This window comes from Tupaia chinensis, unplaced genomic scaffold, assembly GCF_000334495.1.
Source record: "Tupaia chinensis unplaced genomic scaffold, TupChi_1.0 Scaffold141090_1, whole genome shotgun sequence".
Taxonomy (NCBI): Eukaryota; Metazoa; Chordata; class Mammalia; order Scandentia; family Tupaiidae; genus Tupaia; species Tupaia belangeri.
In genome coordinates this window covers 255,236-277,897 of record NW_006200956.1, presented here as the reverse complement: position 1 = coordinate 277,897, position 22,662 = coordinate 255,236, and positions in this window count along the sequence as shown.

Below are 22,662 nucleotides of genomic sequence, written 5' to 3'. Positions count from 1 at the left end.
ATCAACAAAATGTTGGGGGAAAAGGAATTGAAGACAACTGTATACAGCAGAGATAGTGCAATAAGAGAGTGGGAAAGAGCAGAGGGTCAAACATGGGGTAAAAAACATATATATACATATACATATATATGAAAGTAGAAATGGAATATTATTGATGATAACATGCCTGATTAAGCCACTATGCAGTTTATTCTAGATGGGAAACCACATTTAGTATGTTGTGATGATGCTCAGGGAATGAACGTTAAGTAATTAAAAAGAAAGTTTCAGGAGAAAAATAAAACAGTAAAACTGTTCTTATTGAAATAAAAAAATGCATATTTGATGACTGCAGTAAGCTATACAGCCTCAGCTAGGTGCTACTTTATAGTATGTCCATTCTACTCACTGAGGTTTACGCCTAAAGTCAGACTTGGGTTCATGTATATGTATATATCAGCTGCGCTAGCTATTGGATATATTTAGACTAATTAAGTTCATTAGCAAATCAATTAAATGGGGGGGAAAGGCATAGAAAGCAACCATGGATACAGGAGACAATATGGGAGGAGGGTGGGACATGGCAGAGGGTGAGGGATAGGGAATCAAGGATGGCAAAAAAAAAAAAAGTATACAAGACATAAGAAATGGAAAATTATTTGCTGATAACATGTATGTTGTTCAGTGTATTTTGGATGGAAAATTCATTTGTATACTGTAACGATGTATAGTGAATTAATGTAAAAAATAAATAAATTTAACGAGAAAAAAGATAATCTAAAAAAAAGAAATGTAAAATATAATATTTGAAATAAAAAAATACATGCAATGGGAATAACAGCAGATTCAGAAACGTAAAAATGATCCGTGATGTCCAAGGCATAGAATGTGGGACTAACCAAAATGCAGGAGGGAGAAAGGACTACAGGAACAGAACATATGATCGGTCACCTGGAGGGGGATATCAGCTGGCCTAACATGCACGGGAATAAAAAAGCAACTATACAGATTTAAAAAGTGTAAAGAACTCTATATAGGAAAACAAAGATAATCACAGCCAGACAGATCATGACCAGATTGCTGAACAACAGCAATGAAGACAAAATCTTCAAAGCAGGCAGAAAGAAAAAAAAAAAAAAGATTAGCTATAAAGGAAAAATGTGTCTGCATAAGAACACGTGTGTTACTGAAATCTAAAAGACAATAGAATTTACATTTCTCAAGTGCTGAAAGAAGGTCTGGAAGTCGGTGCAGGAGTAAGGCACAATGCCCTGCAGACTATACAAAATCAGACAACTCATGCCCAACAGATTCACCACATGGAAGTACTGGAGAAATTTCTTGTAGCGGAAAGAAGATGATGCAAGTTAAAATTTTCAGTCTACAGAGAACAGCAGGTGGTTAAGGCACTAGACTCCCACACAGCCAGCTGCGGTTCAAGTCCCAGACCTGGTGACTTGAAACTCTTACTAGGCACTCGTGTGTGTGTGTGTGTGTGTGTGTGTGTGTGTGTCTGCAGGCCCAATATCCCAGGAGGAGAATGGAAGAGAAAGGATTGCAGTGTGGCCATCTCCCTGGGGATGATTTGTCACCCTCCTTGTCACTGTCTCTCTCTGTCTCTGGAGAGTGCACATGCCCTATGGCACACACCTTAAAAAAATTGCGTCTACATAAATAAATAAACAATACAGAACTGCTAAATATATAGATATTTGTGAGATAATTTTTCTTATGAGTAAATTCCAGTAAAATGACATTAATTATTTAATGTAAAAATTCAAATAATTAATAATTGAAATTTATAGTATATTTATAATTTATGACAATATTGCACAAAAGTTTTGAAGGAGGTTATGCAACTATAATGTAAGATTCTCATACCATAGGGATTAGCAGGTTGCGTAATGGCTATGTCGCTGGACTCACGTGTAGTTGACTATGGTCCGTGTCCCGGACCTGGTGGCTTAAACTCATGCTTGGCGTGTGTGCGTGTATGCCCAAGATCCCAAGGGGAGAATGGAGAAGAGACTGTGGCGTGGCCATCCGCTCGGGAGAGTGATTTCTCGATTTCTAACTCTCTGTCTCTCTAGCGAGTGTATGCTCCCTATAACAAAAATCTTTCCAATAAATAAATAAATAAATAAATAGATTCTGACACTATATATAAAACATTATTTAACGTTAGACTGGGATAAGTAAAGGCTATGTGTTATAAACCCTAACTCAGTCACTAAAATAGTGAAATAAACATAATGAATTAGCTAATAGTAAAGGCAAAACAAATCTAAAATATATCCAACTATCTCTAAATGAAAGAAGGAAAGAAGAAAAAAATATAGATACAAAACACATAGTAATTATTATACATTTAGATCTTTTGACTGTAAGGCAGATTCCTAGGGTTTCAAGAGAAGATACATGGAGTAGCTGGAAGCTGTTATTATGCACGTATTAATTGAAGACGCGATCATGGTTGACATTGCTTAGTTTGAATTAATGGCTTCAGAAAGAAACCGAAACTAATACCGAGCTTTGGGATCCACCATTGTTAAACAAGCAGGCGAAAGCGGCTGGGCCTACAAAGGACTCCGCCTACAGTGAGATTTCAGAGTCAATGGGACACACTATTCTAGGCAGGGGTGGGAAATCAGCAATATCACAGCCATTATTACCAGAGTAACAATCACATTCAATCCACAGTACTGATGGCTTATAATACAACAAGCTTTTTATTTTTTATTTATTTATTTTTTTTCTGATTGCGGTCACAAGAGCAAGAGAGAGAGAGACAGAAAAAGACAGTGAGAGAAAAAGTGAGAAACCCCCTCAGGAGGGGTTGGCCAAAGTGCAATCCATTCTCCATTCTCCTCTTGGGATTTTGGGCACACATACACACCTGACCAACATGAGATTCAAGCTGCCAGGTCCGGGAGTCAAACTGCAGTCAGCCATGTGGGAGTCCGGCACCTTAACCACTCTGCCACCTGCTGGTCCCAGATAAGCATCATTTATAGCTGCAACTCATACTGGTTTAAGAATATGAAAGTGACTTTCAAATTCTATCTGCCAATACATTCTATAGTTTCTGTGGCATAACGTATGTGCGCAAGAGAGAGAGTTTTTAGTCACATATGAAACCATCAGTGAAATGAGTGGGTGTTTGTCAGGCAACCAAAGCCGACTGGCACACTCTCAGTATTTGTTAACATTTTACCCAAATCCATGTATCTCCCTACTCAAATTAACTATGAAAGAAGGTTAGATCTTCAGGAGCACGGTGACAGTGTCTCCTACCAGCATCAGACGGTACTCACTCAAGTCTTCAGAGGAGTCCCGAAGCTGTTGGCAAAGGCGCATCGCACCGGCTGCTCATTTCACGACAGGCCAGGCTCCACCTATTCAAAATCCGGTCTCCTCAGAGAGGCCTGGCAGCCAGGTCACCCTTTAGACCTCTTATTTCTGTATTATCAGGAAGCTGTCATTGTCCTTCTGAAATCAAGAATTAAGGAATGCACATTCGTATCCTGTTGTTTCATTGGCTGCCTAGGTACACCCTTCCTATGATTGTTTTTACAGTGGACTGACTTTATCAATGATCAGCTCGTCACCGCAGATTAGACTTACAACTCCTGAGAGCGCAGCTAGGAACACCATTTTCAGAAACACTGTCAGTCAGTCCTGTCACATTAGCATACGGCGATGTCATTTACACGTGGCCACACGTACGTCGTGGGAAGGGGTGATGAAGAAGGAAGATAAAGCTAGGCGATAGTGCAAGCAAAGATATGCCATTTAGCATATAAAATACAGGTATTATCTGTGTTCACAAACATCTTCTAAAAGATTTAAATGCCATTTTAAGAAAAGTTATATGCATAACAAGACCAAATAAATGTAGTTGTAATAATTCATGCTCGTAAACTACGCATTATGGTTCATACATTTTCCACAAAGAAATGGATGAAACATGTATAAAATTATTAGGATCATGCACCATTAAAATGGATATTTATTTCAGCATTCAGCTTCGAGGTCCAAGGGTATTCAGAATGATTTTATAAGGAGGATCTCTCATGCACTGAAATGAATAAATGTCAAAATGTTACCGTAAGTGCCAGATTTGACTTCTGTTGCTGCCATAATTTTAAAGATTAAGTATAATTTAGAAATGAATAAGAAAATAGTGAAATAAATTTTGGCATAGTTAGTATATTATTCTGATAATAACTACTTGGGCAATTTTTATGTGTTTCTTTTTTTAAAGCCTTGCAAAAAAGTTTTAGGAAGAGAAACAGATGGTCAATGTAATATATAAATATAAAATAAGTTTATTGACATTACAATATTTAATAGCATTATTTTAATACTATGATGCTTAACTATAAGCATGTAATATTTGAATATTACATGTAATTTAATTACAAATGCTTGATATTGCAAATACTTAGCTGGATTTAAGTATTACAATGCTCGATATTAAAAGAATATTCTAGAAATCCCAATACTCTTATTACCTCCTTAGTCTTGTCTTCCAAACCTGAAAAAATTTGCACATATAAAGCAAGCCACAAATTCTACAAGTTCAATTTTGATGTTTTCTGTACACAGAGCTAACTGACGCAGTACAGGGTATGTTATACAGCTGGGACACACACCCTCCTTAGAGTTTGGATGTGCAGTCTACCTTTTGATTCTCTGTAAGGTACAACTTCCTATGGGGGAAGCAGTGGCTCAAAATTTAAATGAAGTGAAAAAACAGTTAGCCCAACACACGTAATTAAAGAGAAGCCCACCCCGTCAGGTGGTGCAGAATTGTGTTACTCCTCTCTGCAGGTAAAGCCAGGTGGGTGGTTAAACTCTGTCTCTCTGGGTGAGTGCTACACCCTGTGGCTAAGACCCTCTCTGCTTGCACTCTCCCTGCACTGAGCTCCTTCTGCACTTCAGGAACAGCCAAGATGAAGTCGCCTGTCCATTCGTGACCAGGCGGTGCCGCAGACCCTGTCCCGGTCCGACCTTCCTCCGCGCTGGTCCAGCCGTGTCCCTGACCTGCCTATGAAGCGTGTGGAGTACGTGCCTGAGAAAGAGACGGTGACTTGCCCGTCATCCAGTGTCCCCGCCAGAGAAGTGCGCCATGCTGAGATGGCCATGCAGCCACAGACGCGGGTTGACACAGGAGCATCTGGAGAGAAGTGAGTTCCTGACTCAGGCCATGCATGCAGACAAGGAGTCCAAGATGGGGCTTCTGGAGACCGCGCGGAGGCGGTGTGCTTCTGTGAGTGGGCACACGTTCAAGGCAGGAGGAACCTAGGCGAAGGTCTGTCCTGCAGTTAAGGCCAGGTTCTTGGGAGCTGCAGTTGGCGTAATGGCTATGTCGCTGGACTCCCATGCAGTCGTCCACGGTTCGAGTCCCGGGCCCAGTGGCTTAAACTCGTGCCGGGCGTGTGTGCGTGCGTGCCCAAGATCCCGAGAGGAGAATGGAAGAGAAGGGATTGCGGCATGACCACCCCCCCTGGGGGGTGATTTCTCACTTTCTGTCTCTCTGTCTGGAGAGTGCACGCGCCCTATAGCAAAAACCTCTCCACAAAAAAATAAAAAAAGAAGAAAGAAAAAAGACAGGTTCTGAAAGACAAGGCAGGAGAAAGCAGGTTTCATTGCCTTGAATCAAGTAGGTTTCTTCAGGGATTTGTTTATGTAAACAAGACTTGGTTAAAATGGAGTCAGATTGGGACCAGCAGATGGTGTGGTGGTTAAGGCCGAATTTCCATGTGGCTGAGTGCAGTTTGAGTCCTAAACCTGGCAGCGTGAAAAACACGCCGGGTGCATGCGTGTGGGTGCCCCAAAATCCCAGAATGAAGTTCAAGGAAGGACTGTGATGTGGTCAACCCCCCTAGGGGGTGATTTCTCACTTCCTTCTCCCTGTCTCTCTCTGGTGAGTGCATGTACCCAATGGCAAAACCTAATTAAAGAAATATATACATATATATATATAGAGAGAGTGAGATTAAAACTAACAGAAGTCAACTAATTGCCGCACATGCTGATGAAGGTGGAATTCCTGAGGAAGATTCTCATGGACACGAGGCAGAGATAACTCTCTGTGTGTCAGGGCCAGTAGACGGTATAGCGGTTAGGGTGCTGGACTCCCATATGGCTCACCATATTTAAGTTTCAGTGGCTTGAAAATCACGTTGGATGCATGGGTGTGCCCAAAACTCCAGGAGGAGGAGAAGGGATTGCAGCGTGGTCATCATCCCAGGGGGTGATTTCTCACTTTCTCACTGTCTCTAGCTCTCTCCCTCGGGGGAGCCCATGCACTCTATGGCAGAAACCTTAAAAAAGAAAAAAACCTGATGTGGCAGTCAAATGACACACAGGTTTGGATAGGTGTTGTTTTAGATCAAAGAATTCTAAGCAACTGAGCGTGCACCATGGTCAAATAGTGACTTTCAGTCACGGGATCCTATTAGTAAAATTATCTGGTTACAGGTGCCCCAAAGCATCTTACTGTCAGGAGTATTTCCCCACTTGGTCCCCTAACTTCTTATCTTAGATTTCGAGATCTTTAGAAGTGGTCAGAACTGCCTGTTCACTGAGCCTACGTAAAAGCCATGCTCCTAACCTCTAGTTTTACTACGAGCGCTCCTCAAAATGCTCCCGTAAGTATGTTTTTAATAGCCAACTGTCATCCTCCTGGCGTGGATCATAAACCTTTTCCACAATCTGCAAGGCTCTAGCCTTCCTCTTTCCATAGTCTAAGATTCAGTGGTACCAGTTAGAATGACTTCATTCCACTACAAATTTTAAAGGCTTTCCTCCTATTTCCTGCTTCTACTTGGTTTTAAAGAAGAGGCAGCCTTCCTTCGGCACTCATTGTACATTGTACCCAATCCTTCCACCCCCTAATCCTCACTGTTTGTTTGTTTTTTTTTTTTTCCCCACTGTTGCCAGAGAGCATATGAATTGGCTGGAAAGAGACAGAGACAGAGAGTGTTTGTGAGAGCAAGAGAGAGAGAGACAGAGAAGGTGAGGAAGCACTGCCCACGGGGTGTAGTCACCTTGCAGCCCTTCTCCTTACCTTCTCTCCTTTCTGGATTTTGGGCCCCTACCCACATATGCCCGGTGTGTTTCTCAATCTCTGGGTCTGAGACTCAGATCTCACTGTCAGCCATGTGGGATCAGCTGCCTTAACATCCACTCACTGGCTGGCCCGATATTCACTTCTTTTGCCTTTAAAAACTCTCAATTCTTTGTTCTCTCCTGGAGGTACCATCCAAGGCACAGATGAAACATCTATGACTATGAGCTAATAATTATAAGAACTGGGTGAGGAAGACTTTGAGACTGATTTTAATATTGTTTCTACTATTGGGTGTGTATAAAGTTTTTTTTAATAATAAGATTTTTTAAAAATAACATACATAGAAAGATGCTAAAAGTTTGAAAGTTCTAATGGAACATTGATAATAAAAGCCAGACAGAGAAATAGTGATTAAAATTAGACTGTGAGGCCAGCTAGTTGCATGGGGGGGAGGGGGGGGAGGTGACTGGATCTCACTGGCTACAGGATCCAGTTTGAGTCCTGGGTCTATGCAGTTTGAGTCCCGGGTCTAGTAACTCGAAAACACACCAGGCACGTGGTCTGTGCACCCAAAATCCTAAGAGAAGAATGGAGAAGGGATTGTGGAGCCATCCCCACCTCCAGTGGGTGTTTTCTTACTTTCTGTCTGACCCTCCAGTGCATGACCTATTTAAAAATATATACATATATATTAGGCTGTGTAGGAAATTTAAAAATTTAAATTTAAAAATCATTTAAAAATGGTAGCTTATGTACAGTAGCCAAAATAGGAGCACACATCAAAGTATTGAGATAGGAGCTATATGAATGATTTTAGGTATAGAAGAGTGGGCCAAGGAAAAGAGATTTCAAATGCAAAAGAAGTGAGTTTTTGGGGACCAGCAGTTGGTGCAATGGCTATGTCGCTGGACTCCCATGTAGTCAACGGTGGTTCGAGCCTGGTTCACACTGGGCGCATGTGTGTGCATGCCCAAGATCCTGAGAGGAGAATGGAGGAGAAGGGATTGTGGCATGGCCATCCCCCCTGGGGGGTGATTTCTTCATACATTAAAAAAATAAAAAGTGAGTTTCAGTTTGTGTCAATGACACACTTCTGGGCGTGGTGATTAGAAATGGATATGTCTTGTCAAGTGTTCACAGTGGATTTTTCTGACCAAATGAATTGCAGGTTTAAATATCCATTCTGTGCTCCCAATAAGGTTCAAGATTTCCACTGACAACCAAGAAGAAACAATTGGAATTTAGAAGTCTCTCATTTCTCAAATTCTTGTACATGCAGGAGAAATGCAATACCTAACAACCAGGTCCCTAGGAATGACGGAGCATCTCGGAAGGAAGCCTCAGTTAGTCTTCCGAGTGTCCAAGTAGTTCTGATGTTCTCATGTCGAAAAGACCGCTGTGTGTCAGTGTTCCAGAGAGAGAAACCCCAGAGGAAATAGGTATAGATTTTGCACTAACATGTCTATTTAATTTGTAAAAGCATACGATAATGGGAACCAGCAGTTAGCGTAATGGCTATGTCGCTGGACTCCCACGTAGTCGACCGCAGTTTGTGTCCCGGACCCGGTGGCTTAAAACTCACACCGGGCACATGTGCGTGCGTGCCCAAGATCCCGAGAGGAGAATGGAGGAGAAGGGATTGTGGCGTGACCATACCCCCTGGGGGGTGATTTCTCGCTTTCTGTCTCTATGTCTCTCTCTGTCTGTCTGGCGAGAGCACGTGCCCTACAGTGAAAATCTCTCCAAAAAAAAAGCATACGATAATATGTGGGAAAGGAGAATTTGTTAGCTGAAGGAAGGTATAATGATCCTTTTCAATGTTTCGTAGGGGAAATAACTTGCACAGAACATTATTCTTAAATGTCCACAGATACGGACCTGGCTGGGCGTAACTATAGCCACAGAAATGCCCACAGATAAAGATGCTGACTGGCCCATCTTCTTCTTTTTTTTTTTTTTCTAAAATGGTCTGACAAATTAGTGTCTTTACTTTCTCCCAAACTGCAATTTTGACACTGAGTAAAATCAGTTTCAATTGTAATATACAACTGTGCACATTTGTATTGGCTTTGTTTGGGTCTAATGACATTTCCTTTAAGATTTACCTAAAGAAACAGAACACCTAACCCAAATGCTATCTTTCATGAGCATTTCTTGTTTAGGGCAGCCCCATCTCTTTTTTCAAATTTATATTTATATCCGATTTGAAAGAGGATTCAGACTGAGTTCTTTTTTTTTTTTTTTTTTTGAGAGGTTTTCGCTATAGGGCGCGAGCGCTCGCCAGACAGAGAGAGACATAGAGACAGAAAGCGAGAAATCACCCCCCAGGGGGGATGGTCACGCCGCAATCCCTTCTCCTCCATTCTCCTCTCGGGATCTTGGGCACGCACGCACACGTGCCCGGCTTGAGTTTTAAGCCACCGAGTCCGGGACGCGAACCGCAGTCGACTACGTGGGAGTCCAGCGACATAGCCATTACGCCAACTGCAGCTCCCAAGAACCTGGTCTTAACTGCAGGGACAGACCTTCGCCTAGGTTCCTCTTGCCTTGAACGTGTGCCCAGTCACAGCAGCAACACCGCGGCCGCCCGGTCTCCAGAAGCCCCATCTCGGACTCCTTGTCTGCGTGCATGGCCTCAGTCAGGAACTCACTTCTCTCCAGATGCTCCCGTGTCAACCCGCGTCTGTGGCTGCATGGCCATCTCAGCATGGCGCACTTCCCTGGCGGGGACACCGGATGACGGGCAAGTCACCATCTCTTTCTCGGGCATGTACTCCACACGCTTCATAGGCAGGTCAGGGACACGACTGCGGTCGACTACGTGGGAGTCCAGCGACATAGCCATTACGCTAACTGCTGGTTCCCCAGGCCAAGTTCTTATGTCTTCTCTTAAAACCAAAGCTCTGTTTGGCAGTAAGAGAAACTGGCACTTGAGTGGCTGATGTGTCTACACCGGCGACAGATAATGTACCACCTTGCACACGTTCCTCTATTGTCAGAAGGTTTCCACGGACAGGAGAGAAATTAAATTAGCAAACTGGATAACCAAGTGTGCTCTTCCATCCTCTTCACTATGAAGATCTAACAGTCCAACGACCCATTTCTATGGTCGTCAGCATGCCATTCAGAGCCAACTGCAAGTCAGAGCTGGTTGTTTCGTTGTTCTTTGGGAGCCATCAAAAATGGCTCCCATTAACTAATGGGTAGCTCTAGATCAAGGGAGGACCTTAACATAGCAGGATTAAGGATGAATTGTTGATATGGCCATCAAAAATCTAGGTCATGTGGTTTCTTGATGGTTCCCAAGGGCCAAATGACAAAGTAGGAGCTATTTCCAAGAAGAGAGCAATTACAGGAAGGTGAATATGTGGACTTATTCCCTAATTCTATTTCAATTTGCGGAGGCTCCATGCAGCTTGCTGATTCAACACCAAAACTTTACCCTTGGATCCGTTGCGTTTTACATTCCGAGTATCAGATACACTTGAACCGCTGCTGGCTCCATTTTAAACCTCCTACTCTCCTTTAGCCTCGCCTAAACCTGACAATGGATGGGTAAGTGAACGGGTAGATGGTGCGGAGCCCCACAATGAACCGTGAGTGTTGCCTCTGAAGTGTTCCACTTTTTGGTGTATCTGTGTGTGTGTGTATGTGTGTGTGTGTGTGTGTGTAATGAACCATGAATGTTGCCTCTGAAGTGTTCCACTTTTTGGTGTATCTTTGTGTGTGTGTGTGTGTGTGTGTGTGTGTGTGTGTAATGAACCATGAGTGTTGCCTCTGAAGTGTTCCACTTTTTGGTGTATCTTTGTGTGTGTGTATGTGTGTGTGTGTGTGTGTGTAATGAACCATGAATGTTGCCTCTGAAGTGTTCCACTTTTTGGTGTATCTTTGTGTGTGTGTCTATCTTTTATTCTAGTGAGCTATCAACATATTGGCCAAATGCTTTTCACTTCGTGGAGCTATCCTGCAGACTTCCAGGTCACTAGATCTCTGGGAACCTCACCGAGTGTTTGAACACCAGAATTGTCATTATTTTGAACCTGTCCAGTTATCTCCCATCTTCTGGTGGGTGTATTCTCCTCTCCACTTCCTCTCCTGTAGGCCCAATCTGAATAATTGGATTGATGAAATACACTAGCGTGATGCTCTGGGGAACGCTATGAGGAAGATAGCATTGACTTGAGCATGGCAGGAAGAAAACGAGCACACAGAGCCCTTGGCGAGATAATGAAGCTCCTCTTTTCTTTGCCTGTATTTAAAGTCCTCGCAGCTTGTGCAAGGGACAACGCCAGCAGGAAACAGGAAAGCACTGTTGGATGAGGAGCCCTTCCCAGGGCCTGAGGTCCTGCTGGTTTCCGCCACCATACAGAGAGCGACTGCAACCGAAGCCAGGACCAGATTTTGTACTAATTCTCCAAAACTCATTCAATTTATGCCTAAGACAAACAGGGCCGCTAATAGGATATAGGAGGAATGATGGCCAGTCACCGTTTCCCAGGACTGTCTTCCCCTGTCTGGGACGAAGTTAACCACTCAGACCAGGGTGGCGACTCGCGTTGTTACAGTTACATCGTGAAGACTCCATAAAGCCCAAGAGATCTGAAGAATTAGAGGCATGGAAAGGTGGAGAGGCAGACAGATTCGATTTCACCAAAACTATATAGCAACTATCGATACAATGTGTAATGCATTACAATGTTCAGTTGAATCACTATTTTAAAGGTTAAAATATAAGAACGTTAGAAAAAGACTTTAAAGTATTTTATTTACCTTGGAATAGATGTGATTTTTCTAGGCAAGACAGAAAAAACAAGCCACTTAAAAAATGATAAAAATGTTTAAATACATTCAACCGATTTGTAAACTAATCCATAAATACAAATAAAAGATACTGGGAAAGTGGAAAATTATTTGCAGATTTAAAGTCCAGATGACTGGGCCCGCAGGCTGCTGGTTACGGCGGCTGGATCCCACATGGCTGACTGTGCAGTTTGAGTCCTGGACCCAGCGACTTGAAAACACGCTGTGGTAGGCTGAGCGGGCAGCCCTAAGAGAGCAGCAGAAGGACACACGTCACATCAATCACAATTTATCAGGAGTTACACCCAGGCCCTCCCTCAGCTGCCTTCCCACCTAGCCCCTGGTGCCGGGAAGGCCGGGCAAATACCATCTTCCTTCCTTGGTACCTGAGGAAGGCACTTGAGGATGACTGTAAATTTCTCTCTTATCATTCCTCGTGAGTACAGAAAGACCCAACCAAGCATTGTGGTCAACATCCCGATTCCCACTGGGGCCATAAATTGGGCAGTCTATCCTAATGAAATACCCTAGCTCACACTGGGCATGCGCGGTTAGGTAACCAAAGTCCTCAAGGTCTTCACCTGTGAGAGGGACGCAAGTGCAGGAGAAGGCCCGGAGTTCAAACAAGGACATAGACAGTGTGACAGACCTGCCACCGTTATACCCATGAGCAGCTCTGGTAGTGAAAACACCACCCAGCCAGTTCCAAACGAAGGTGCCACCTAGCAACCTGCCTACCCAAAGCCCTCTGGGTATACTTCTTTTCTAGAATCTTTCTTTCCTATTAAATTCTCTTTCTTACCTACTCTTATCGTGGTTGTGGCTGTATTTTGCACCTAGGGACAGGTCTCTAATTTTAGTGATCTGGACCCGAAGAACCAGGGACTTCACAACGCAGCTCAACCCTCTCCCATCCTATGACAATGCCAGGCGCGTGTGCAAGCATGCCCAAAATCCCAGGACGAAAGCGGAGGAGAAGGAACTGTGGTGTGGCCATCCCCTCCTGGGGCAAGGAGGGTTCCTTTCTCTTTTCTCCTCTCTTTCTGTCTCTCCTTGGTGAGGGTATGTGTCCTATAACAAAACTAAAAAAAAAACAAGCAAGTAAAATCCAGATAGCCAAAAAATAAATGGAGTGGTCCTCAGGTTAGCTTGTGCTCAGACTGAGACTGATGAAAAACATACCATAATATTGGGACCAGCAGTTAGCATAATGGCTATGTCGCTGGACTCCCACGTAGTCGACTGCGGTTCGCGTCTCAGACCCGGTGGCTTAAAACTCAGCCAGGTGCGTGTGCGTGCGTGCCCACGATCCCGAGAGGAGAATGGAGGAGAAGGGAATGCGGCGTGGCCATCCCCCCTGGGGGGTGATTTCTCACTTTCTGTCTCTCTGTCTCTTTCTGGCGAACGCATGCGTCCTATAGCAAAAACCTCTCAAAAAGACATACGATAATATCATGTTTAATGATGTTAGGAAGAAATCTGTGTTTTAATATTCCTTAACTGCACCTCTGTGAGTTTCTTTTATAAATAGAATATCACCTTTATAGTAGGTTGTCTGGAAGTCATGACGTATTTTTCTATGCAAAAACGTGTCATGACTTTCCCCGGAACTCAATATATGAATAACGCACAAGGCAAAGACAGGTAAGTTGATTTTATACATAGCGATCGTTTTCCTACAATAGGTTCATACTAACTTTGTCATTTAAAAACCCAGGGAAATATAAAAAATATTCAGAGTGTGAAATCCTTTCTCTTGAATATCTAATACTATTTGAACAATTACTATGATTTTTTTTTCTAAGATGGTCAGTCCAAGGAGCAGCAGATGGCATAATGGTTACGTCACTCGCCTCCCACATAGTTGACCGTGTTCAAGTCCCAGGCCGGGTGGCTGAAAACTTACGCTGGGCACGTGTGTGTGCATGCCCAAGATCCTGAGAGGAGATCCTGAAGGAGAGATTGAGGCCCGACTGTTGTCTCTGGGGTTGTGATTTCTTGCTTTGTGTCTTTCTGTCTCTCTGTCTCTCTGGTGAGCACACATGCCCTATAGTGAAAAATCTCTTAAAAAAAAAAAAAGTCAGGCCAGACTGGTAATCTTGATTCGGTGGTGCCCAAGAAGGTTACAGTTGAGTACTCACACCTGCAGCTAACGGTGACCCTTCTTTTCAGGCAGAGTAAGTAAGGAGAGCTATAAAAATCTGAAAAGATGAGGACACAGAGGCAGTGTGAGAAGAGCCTCTGCCAGCCGCTCTGCAACCCTGCGTCTCTGCAAGGACGAGCCAGGAAGAGGCTGCACTGCTTTTCTTTCTTACTTGAATGAATAGTATGTTGCTTCTCTGAAAACCTTACCAATGGTTGCATATTCAAGATCAGCTATCTAACGAAATCCCATTTGTCAGAAGAAATATACACAGCACACTCAGAATTGCTGATGGATTTCTCAGTCTTTTTTCCCTGAACGTTTGGGTGTTTGAGTTTCTTGTGTTTCTTCTTTTACACTGGATTCAGGCTGTTTGAAATATTCTGTTCAAATGGTAGATTTCCAAGAGGCGGGATTTCACACAGCATCAAGTAAGTTATTATTTTTTGGGTTGCACTAAAGGAGTAAGAGAAACGGAGTTCATAATTTCGCATGCACAAGTGAAGAGTTTAAGTTTTTTTATATAAACAAGATCTTTAAATGCCACAAAAATTATAATGCAACTTTATCCTATCACAAAATATTTCAAGTTCCAAAGATCTTTGAAATTTTATCTGTCCTTCTACTAACTACAAAAATGCGCTGTTAACTTTTTGATGAAAAATGCATGAGTGACAGGAGATCTTCTTGGGGATGCAGAATTGCCTCCTAATTTGAACGTTTTCTCTCTTGCTTTGGAAAGGAAGAAATAATTTCTATACATGACCATGAATCGCACACCAAGAGGATACGTTCTGAGGATCGCATCAGTAGGAGATTTTGGCCCCGTGCAAACGCAGTATTTACCCACACCTGGGTGGGGTAGCCTACCACGTGCTGAGGCTGGGGGAGAGCCGTATCCTCCGCGAGGGGCCACCAGCACATCCGCCGGCCGCCGGCGTAGGCCAGGACGTCGCCATGTGATGACTGTCATGATGCCAGCGATGAGACCTGGGGCTCAGCCTTCCGTGCCTCTCCTTCCTGGCAGCATTTCTGGGAAGTGAATGGATAAGTACCAGTTCATCTGGTCTCCAGCGAGCATATAGGGTAAGATAACAATTCTACTAAAAATGCTTATTCTATTATTGCTAAAGAGAAAACAGAAGTAAGAAACTTGTAGTGCATGCAGAATTATTGCCTGAAAGACTAGCACTTCAGTTTAAGTTTTTATCTCCCACACTGTTTATGAATCTCGGTGCCTTTATTGCGCTCTGTAGGCGTTGGTCGTTGTACCGGCCACTGTACCCCCAGGTGACCCTTGCATTCATTCTGAAGCAGGGATGAACTATAACTCTGAACTGGCGCTCCCAAGCCTGTGCCTTTAAAATACTTTGTAATCACATTCGTTTTCTTTGTAAATCATATAAGTTATAGCAATTACCTGTCTTGATTATCTTACACGGATACTCTTAGTTTATATTATTTCTATATAATTATATCCATTTTCAGAGTTGAAGATTCCTGCCCTGTGAAGTATTAAAAATAAGAATCAGGTCTCCGAACACAATTCTAAAGTAAGTTTTGTGCAAGAGAAAAAAAATGGGAATCAAAAACCTAATGTTCAAAGTAACTCCTCTAAAAGAAATAAGAAACCTAAGCTGTGTAAGTTACTTGTCCAATGGTTACGGCCGACTTTGTCCGCTCTGCAAGTTCAAGGGCAGTTCTAGGCATTGAGATTATGAAGGTGAACGTAGTAGGCAAAATCACCACCTTTAAGAAGCTTAAACACATCTCGGGAACCAGCAGTTAGCGTAAGGGCTATGTCACTGGACTCCCATGTAGTCGACCGCGGTTCATGTCCCGGACCCGGTGGCTTAAAACTCACGCCAGGCGCGTGTGAGTGCGTGCCCAAGATCCCGAGAGGAGAATGGAGGAGAAGGGATTGCGGCGTGGCCATCCCCCCTGGGGGTGATTTCTCGCTTTCTGTCTCTATGTCTCTCTCTGTCTTTCTGGCAAGCACACGCGCTCTATAGTGAAAAAAAAAAAAAAAAAAGCTTAAACACATCTGTAAGAGAAAACAAGAGAAATAAATAACCAAGTAACACGTATATTACATATATGTATATTTCATACATTGCATGTTACATATTGGTATAACTTTAGTTAACAAGTATTAAGAAAAATAATTCAAGAAGAGAGGTTGTGAAGTGTAGGTGTTCTGGGAAGTTCTTGCACTTCCAGATTGGGGTGATCTAAGAGAGGTGCGTGTAAGGGGAGACCCAGTAACACGAGGTGCAAGGCCCGTTCACAGTGGCCCAGATGGCGGAGTGCCGCCTGGGAGCTTGGAGGCCATAAGGGGAGGTTCTAGTTTTGAGTCCTGACTGTACCTGAGCCAGGCGTGCCCTGTACCTGGCTGGCTTCAGGGGTCTCAGAGGAGAATCATGAAGCCCCTGTCAAGGGCATCTCTCCCTCTCCATGAAGGAAATAAATAAGTAAATATTAGAAGGAGGAGGAGAAGGAGGAGGGGGAGGAGGGACAAGAGGAGGAAGAGGAGGAAGAACTACTAAGAGGAGAAAATACATGACTATGTGGGAGAGGAATTTCAGGACAAAGAAAAACAAGCACAAAGGCTCTGAGTGGGAAGCGTACCTGGTACATTCAGTAAATACTGAGAAGGTTGAACATTTCGTGAACAATGAGAGCAGAGGGAAATAATAAAGTACAATATGCCTGAGATACATATGTAAGTTTTCATTTTCTTTTTCAAAAGGCTTGGGGCTGGCTCACCTTGACCAAGCCTGAGTCAGACTTCTCTGAGCGTCCTCTCCAGCAGGCCTCTCCTGGTCCTCGTCAGTCCTTCCAGAGTCGAGTTTTAGCAAAACTGTTCAGACAGTTCAAGGAGAATCTTCCCACCTTGACTTCTGGTCACCCTCCATGGCTGCAGCACCTCATCCACTCATCCCCAGGTGGTTTCTGATCGGCCTGGACTCTTCTCAGCGAGCGTTTGGTTAGGGTGGTTTAGCGAGAATCCCCTTTACTTTTTATATTGCCTGTTACCAATTTTTTATCCACTAATCTTTCAATCTGTTTCTTGGCTATACATCCTCACGTATTGTTGTTTTAGTTGAGCTAATCTCCTTGGTATTATAACAGTCCTAATATCTAACGTAACAGCCTTGAATCCTGTCTCCCTTCCTGTTCTAACAGGTATCAGAATAATCCTTTTTTAAAATGGGGTAATTATCAATGTTAATGTGTACATTGGCTTATGAAACTAAGATAGGCTATGATAATTCAACAAAACCAATGCACATTTATTTGAAAAAATAATTGAATTTTTTTTAAAAAAGAAAAAAATCCTGCTTTTGGTTATTTAAAGCTTAGTAGCTATATTTCACAGCTTTTATTCTTCTTGACGCAGGGGCCAGGGGAGAACACGGTGGTAAAGCACAGCTCCCTGACAGGCAGTCCCACTGGGAAGGCTCCAGGTCCTCGACTGGAGACCTCCCTGAGTGCCGAATTCACATGTGCCCGTGATCTGGAGCTGGCTGGGCTGGGGTGGGATTGCAGCAGCAGGGACTTGCGGGCAGTGCCTGTCTCTCTTGGTCATGGAAGGGGGGAACAAAAACACCTTAAGAATCACAGGACCAGCAGATGGCACGATGGTTACGTTGCCGGACTCCCATATGGCCAACCTCAGTTCGAGTCCTGGATCCAGCGGCTTCAAACTTATGCTGGGTGCCTGTGTGTGCATGCCCAAAATCCTGAGAGGAGAATAGAGGGTTGTGGTGTAGCCATCCCCCTGAGGGTGAGTAATTTCTTGCTCTCTGTCTCTCTGGTGAGCACATATGCCCTATAGCAAACAAATCTCTCTTAAAAAAATAGAATAGTTCAGACTAAAAAGTTGAAAGCTAATATATAGGTGTTTATATAGAGTATTTTTCTACTTTTTTAATCTGTGAAGTCCTTATTCCACTTATTAAGGAGAGATAAGGTACTGAACTGGCTATTTTTAGGTGGTGAAACTCTGGCAATTACTGCTGGGAGAAATTAGCTAAGGAAGTATTAAGGTGGTTCTCGGTTGGGGGCTGATCTTCAGAACAGAGTAAGGAGAACGAAGGTCACTCCACGGCTGAGCAAGGCAAAATCTCACCAGCAAGACACAGGAAGGAAAAAGTGCTGAACGAAAAACTCTGTCAAAGGCGAGTTAGCAGAAAACACGTGTATAGGTTAGGAAAGAAAGCCCAAAACAAACATTTGCAAAAGTATTAATGATGAAAAAGCCTTTCACAGAAATCCAGCTGTAGGCCAACACTTTGATGATTGGTTTGCATGAATTCTAGGTACTAAGAGTTTAGCTAAAGCAGACGTCTACAATTTCAGTGCAGAAAACGGTGGGATGAGAACAGCATAGAATACCAGACGAGCCAGATTATACCACGGAAGCCATTACTCAGCTGTGCCGTTCCTGAATCACAGGGCCTTAACTGAGGAGCTGGAGCTCAGAGCAGTATCCCATCAACAGCCTCCCTCGCTGTCGCGGGGTGTGTGAGCCTGACCTCTGGCCAGCCTCTGGCGTGTGCCACGCCAGGGCCGAGGGGAGCAAGCCAGTTAACAGGCACATCTCTCTCCACGCCTTGGGACTGTCCTCATGTCTTCATGTGCTTCATTTGAGAATTTACTTGACTTTTCAAGAGCCTCTCTGTTTTTTTTTCTCTTTATTTTTTTAAATAATTATTCAATTTTAAATTTATTTATTCACTCATTTATTTAAATTTGACCAGAGAGAGACAGAGAGAAAGTGAGTTAGCAAGCCACCAGGTCCAGGACTTGAACCGTGGTCAGCCACGTGGGAGTGTCCATCGCTTTAACCACCACATCACCTGCTGGCCCCGAGCCTCTCTGTTTTTTTCTTACCAATAGCACCCTGCTCTGAGTGATCTCCGCTTGGCAATATAAGATTTTGGTTTCCAGAATGAGAGAGAAAACGTCTTTTGTCTCCTAACACCCCCGTCCGCTCTTTCTGCCCTGCTCTGTGAGCAAGGCTTCTCCAAGGAGTGGATAACTTTGAATTGTGCACAACAACCTGTATGACAGGCTCTTGGCCTACTTACCAGCCAGGCAGCACCTGTTAGAATAACCACTTCAATTAAATACTTCTATTAAGGAATAAAGTTTTAGTGACATTTTATTAAAGGTTCTGTGGTTTTCTTATAAAAATGATAACGTCCTAATGACTTCTGAGTGGTTTTGGGGGATGACCGATCTCTGGAAGTTGTCAACAGTTCGACGTGAAGATAATGATTTCATGTTCTGTTGTGGTAGTTCCTAGGTGGAGTCCAAGCAAGGAGCAGGAGCAGTGAGTGACAATGCACAGTTCGTACACATGGCTTAAGTCTGTGGTTTCCTGCTTTTCTGAGGAACCCTCTGACTCGCCACGGTACCCTTGTGCATCAGGCCAGCTGGCTTCCACGGTGCTGGCTTTATACCCGGCTCACTGACGAGCGTGGTTTCCGTTTATCTCAGTGACGTATGCTCGAGGGCCACAGCACTGCAATTAAACCCTGTGTGCAGGGTGTTGTTTCCCACGGGGCCAACTGCAGTTCGAATCCCAGCCCTGGCAGCTTGAACACTCCTCCAGGTGGCTGTGTATGTGTCCCCCAGATTCTCACCGATGCGGAAACGGAAGAGGGCGAATGGGGGCATGACCATACTACATTTGAGGGATACTTCCTTCTCTCTAGAGAGTAGACATGCTCCCTGAAATAAATAGCAACAAAAATATCTATGAAAAAATGGTTAGTAGTTTCTTCTATTATTGCTAGCAGCATGTTCTTCCTAATTTTTATTCCAAAGCAGTTTTTTGTTGTTGTTGTTATTTTAGGAATGTATTTATTTATTTATTTATTTTAATTTGACCATAGGACAGAGAGAGAGAGAGAGAGAAAGAGAGAAAGAGAGAGAGAGAGAGAGAGAAGGAAAGTGAGAAAGCAAGCTGCCAGGTCTAGGACTTGAACATGGTCAGTCATGTGGGAGACCAGTGCCCCTAACCACCATGCCACCTGCCGGCACCGCAAAGCACTTTGCATCTCCCTAAAGGAAATAGGTGTCTAATCATGGCTAGGCCTCCTAGCCAGAAGTTTGGAAATGCTTTTACAGTTTAGTTAGCTTTACAGCTGCCTTGGCATCTTTGGCATCTTCAAGCTCCTCTTCCCTACATGCTGAATCTGGACTATCTCACAGTTTGCGTCCCTGTGTTTGAGAACTCTGAGTATTGCTATCAAGGAAACCCCTGTTAACCTCAATCAGAAGCCACTAGGGCTGTCAGGAAATGAAGCTAATCTCCAGGCTGTCCTTACCAGGAGGGCACGTTGGCATCCCATCACTGTTCCTGGGTCCTCTGCTCCTCCGTGACTTGACCCTTCTCTGCATAAAAGTAGCTCACTTAAAGACCGTGGTGCACATACCAAAGACTGGGTCAGAGTGCACGTTCGAGGGTACTCGATAGTGAGCCCCAAAGCATCTGTTCTTGACGGTGATTACCCAATCAGTTCAAATGACTGCATAGTTCCGTGTTTAATCAAAATTAATGAATTCATCACAGCACTGATTTATTTGTGTGATTAGAACTAAAAAGGTCATTCTCATCATTTTTTCACCTCTTTTAATCTCAGTTTCTCTCCTGAAGGGAGTAGATTTAATGCCTCTTGAAAAGAGATGTTTCTTTTTTTTTGTATTGCGTGAACCCATTTAATCCTCTATGAATAGGCTCCACTCAGGTTTCCGATGCACTCGGAAAGTGTGTGCAATGAGGGAGAGCCGGCCGTATCTGTTCGCTCTAAAAGAAGGTCCTAGGGCAGGGTTATTTGTCCCCATAGAGCATCACAAACACTTTGTTATTGTATCTGACGGTGTTTCAAAATTCTCTCTTTCAATGTCCACTTGCTGCCCCCTTTTCTCTTTTCATAGAGTCTGACTTTGTAGAGGAAGAGGCTGTCTTCCATGCTTCCTAGCCTCTCTGAGTAATGAAGGACAGTACTTAGCAGGTGCTCGGTCGTGGTTAGTGACCGAAAGGAGGAGCGATTACATCACACAATTGAATTATAAACCAATTTCTTTCTACTCTCTATGTCCTACAACTCCTTTTTCTGATGCCAGAAGATTTCTGTTTTTCTCAAACCAGCAAGCTAGAAGCACAGAACCGAAGGGATAAAGGACAGGACATGGGAAAAGCGGGTGGGGTTTTCCATCAAAGAGAGAAGGAGAAACAAGAAATCGAAAAGTGTATTTGCAAAGTAGCTTCCTAATGTGAGCTTTCCATCGTGGCTGTAACAAATAACCAGGAATTCAGCAGCTTAAATCAGCAACAACGTGTTTTCTTACAGTTCTGAAAGTGAGAAGTCAAACATGAGTCTGGTTGGATTAAAATCAAGCCAGAACGAGGTTGTCTTCCTTTCTGGAAGCTCTCGGAAAGAACGCCCTTCCCGAGTGCATTCCTTCAGGTGCATGTCAAGGCCAGCAGCAGCCCTGAGGTCATGTCATTCTTACACCGTCACAGCCAGAAAATCTGCCATCATCTGCCTGGGTTTCCACTCTTCTGACTCCTCCCATTTTAGAGCCCTGTGATTAAATTCAACTCACCCTGATGACACAGAAAACACTCCCCAGCTCAAGGTCACCACTGTAGTCTTCTCTGTGAAGTCCCTTTTACTACGTAAGGGAATGTATTCACAGCCTCGGAGAATTAGGACCAGGACAGAAGAGAGCCGTTGTCCTGCCTGCCACCTACCCTATTCTAGACTGGGACCTCCTGGTTCTCCAGGAGGAAAATACATTTTTTAAAACTTTTGCTTGAGGACACATTCTCTCCAGAGAGAGAGACAGAGAGAGACAGAGAGAGAAAGTGAGAAAACATGGGCAGCAGTTACACTGCAATCCCTTCTCCTGGACTTGGGGCACGTGTGCACACATACTCAGCACGCTTTCCGAGGTGCAGAGTCTGGAACTGGACCACGTGACTGGCCATGTGGGGCTCTAGCCGTGTTAACCACCACACCATGGGCTGGACCGGGAGATAATTCTGAGATACATTATTCTTTACAACACAAGGGGAGAAGGAAATGCCATTTAACAGCCACCAGCAATGCAGTGGGAGCTCCTCTGTGACTTTTCTGTACCTTATCACAGTAAGCTACTTCACTCTAAATAGGCGGTCAGCGTTTTCCAGTTATCTTTCCGTGTGTGAGGCCCTGGGCACAAACGTGATCTAGGCACACCAGACGTATTCCCTCATGCCGTAAGCATTCTAGAATATTTGAACTTATTAAAAACAAGTGAGTGAATTACTACTGAGAAATGTTTTACAAGGAGATTAACACTATAAGCTACTGGAAACTGATGGGCGAAGACCTGCTTTAAGTATAATAGGAACATGCGAACAGTCTTTTATGCTAAGCCTGCAGAATAACGGTAATTCATAGGACAGCCTGATACACTATTACTCGCACCTGATAGTCGAATGAAGGAAGGACCTAGCCGAATAGTTTGTCCTAGATAATATAGCTACTGTAATGACAAAACTAGGGTTTGCGCTCAGCTGCTTTGACCATAAGGAAAAGTGTATTTTTTTCATTAAAGCCAATTGATATTAGATGATGGCTACTTTCATGTACACCAGTAGTTC